Genomic DNA, 2833 nt, shown 5'->3' on the forward strand with positions numbered 1-2833 from the left:
GCTGCAGATTCTATGACTCCCCCACAAGGGGCTGTCCGGCTTCTGCTCAAACTCCTCTAAGATGGGGATCCCCCCTGAGGCAGTGCCGTTCACTCTGGCACAGCTCTCATTGTTAGGAAGTTTGTCTTAATGTCAAGTATGATCTACCTCTTCGTAACTTCTCCCCAGGACTACTGGTTCTGCCCTCTGGGGTCATGTAAGTTAGCAGGGACTGTGCTAAGCTCTGGAGATACAAAGAAAGGCAAAAACAATCTCTTCCCTCAAGGAACTTCCAGTCTAATGGGGACAACAACATGCAGACAACCGTGTGCAAACAAGCTATGGATGAAATCGATTGGGGGCAGTGTCATAAGGAAGATGCGAACATTAAGGAGGACTGGAAAGTTCTGGCAGAACAAGTGCCAACCTTCTTCCTCTTGTATTCCTTGTGCTCGCTCTTCATCTTTCTTTCTTTCTTTCTTTCTTTCTTTCTTTCTTTCTTTCTTTCTTTCTTTCTTTCTTTCTTTCTTTCTTTCTTTCTTTCTTTCTTTCTTTCTTTCTTTCTTTCTTTCTCTCTCTCTCTCTCTCTCTCTCTTTCTTTCTTTCTTTCTTTCTTTCTTTCTTTCTTTCTTTCTTTCTTTCTTTTCTTTTTCTTTTTTTGTGGGGCAATGAGGGTTAAGTGACTTGCCCAGGGTCACACAGCTAGTATGTGTCAAGTATCTGAGGTTGGATTTGAACTCAGGTTCTCCTGAATCCAGGGCTGGTGCTTTATCCACTGTGCCACCTCGCTGCCCCACCATGCTCGCTCTTCAAATCCTGGAAGACAGCTATCATGTCCACCTGAGTCTCATCTTCTCCAAGTTATGAATTCTTAGCTCCTTTCACTGTCCTTCATCTGTCTTAGTTTTTAATCTCCATGACATTCTGGCTGCCTTCTTTCGGATGGGCTCTATTTTCATTGGTGCCTTGCAATCATAGGAAAGAGGTTGATCCAGATATATACACTCACTGTCCTCTCTCCTTCTTCCTTCAGCAGAAGACATGTTCCTGTTACTAAGTGTCTGAACTTATACAAATATTCATGAATATGCCTCTATAAAGATGAACACCCAAAGTCTGACTATTCAGGACATTGGTGGGAAATGGGATGAAATGGAAATTCCCAAAGGGATAGGAGTAACTGGAACTAGTAGTGGTCGGCACGGAAAGCCTTTGTGGAGGAGATGAGTCTTAAGCAAACCTTTCAAGGGTGGGGTAGGACACGGTAGGCAGACATGCAGCGATCCTTCCATTGGCTCAGAGGGACCACTTTGAATGTTGGTGGTGGATTTCATCGGAATGTGAGATGTTATTTTAGCAGCGCCCATATTGCCCCAATCGTGGGCCAAGCACACGGACCCATGTTGGGTGAGTCATTCCAAGTGACTCATTGAGAACATGAGTGAAGCAGCCTCCATGAAGAGAGAGCCACAAATGAGTTCTTGACTGGCAGCCAGGGGGCCTTGGAAGGAAGGGTGGACTCCAAAGGAAAAGGGTCTTTTTACTACATCTCAGTTCTGGAGTTCACAGGAAGGCACCAGTAATACACAATAGAAAACTCTAGGTGTTCTTTGGTTTTCCTTTTAGAGTTTTGCACAAAAGGATTCAAGGTTTTTAGGCCATTTATCACAGCTCATAGGATTTTAGCTGGCAGAGCTCTTAGAATTTTCTAGTCCAATCTCCTCATTTCCAGGTTTTGTAAAAGGCAACTGGAGGCTGGAGCTGTCCTAGGATTCTCTGAATGTCTTATCAGTTATCTCCTACATCCCATAAAACACAAGTACTCTATAGATAGACAAGAGTCTTGGTCTAGGGACTTTTCTACTTTTCTCTATCTGTGCCATCACATAACAGTCCATTCCCTGAAGAACTAGATGCGGATAACAGAGAGGCAGATGGTGGGTGTGAGAATGAGGGACAGAGCAAAGTTTTAGGTTGATTCCAAGGTTGCACACTTGGGTGACGGGAAGGAGGGTGGGGCCCTGGATAGAAATAGGGAAGTTATGAAGGAGAGACTTAGAGGAAAAGAAAATGAGTTCTGTTTGGAATGTGTACAATCCAGTGGGAAATGGCCACTAGTTGTTGGTGATGTGGGACTGGAGCTCAGGAGAGAGACTAAAACTGGGCCTGTAGATCTGGGAGTCATCTGTGTAGAGATGATAATTGAATCCTTGGGAGCTGGTGAAACCACTGTGAGAGGTCACAGACAACAGAAGAGGACCAGGACAGAGCTATAGGAAGGGCTAATAACTAGGGGCCCAGGAAAGGCCACTAAGAAGGGGTGGTCAGACATGGAGGAAGAGAGGTCCCCACAAAGAGCAGTGGGACATGCATACAATCAACCCTTAATGTAAATTCTCCTCCCTACCCCCAACACACATGCATACAGACATCTGAGAAAGGGGATGGAACTCATCCTTTCTGATTCCCTACATTCTTAGACTTTAGCACCAGAATCACTTGGCAGTCTGGAGAGGCATCTCGACCCCTTCTCAGAATCATGGTGTCAGTGCATAAAATAAAATACACCTGATTACTAAGGAAACTGATTAAATTGAAATAGCAATTAACATAACAAAAATAAGTTCTGAGCTCCCAGGTTGGGAACCCCTATTTTAGGGACTGATTTCTTCCTTCATGTCTGCCTTTGGTACTTCTTTTGTTTGTTTTTGTTTTTGTTTTTTGTTTTTTTTGGCAAGGCAATGGGGGTTAAGTGACTTGCCCAGGGTCACACAGCTAGTAAGTATCAAGTGTCTGAGGCTGGATTTGAAATCAGGTACTCCTGAATCCAGGGCTGGTGCTTTATCCACTGTAC

Source organism: Dromiciops gliroides, chromosome 4, assembly GCF_019393635.1.
Source record: "Dromiciops gliroides isolate mDroGli1 chromosome 4, mDroGli1.pri, whole genome shotgun sequence".
Lineage (NCBI taxonomy): Eukaryota > Metazoa > Chordata > Mammalia > Microbiotheria > Microbiotheriidae > Dromiciops > Dromiciops gliroides.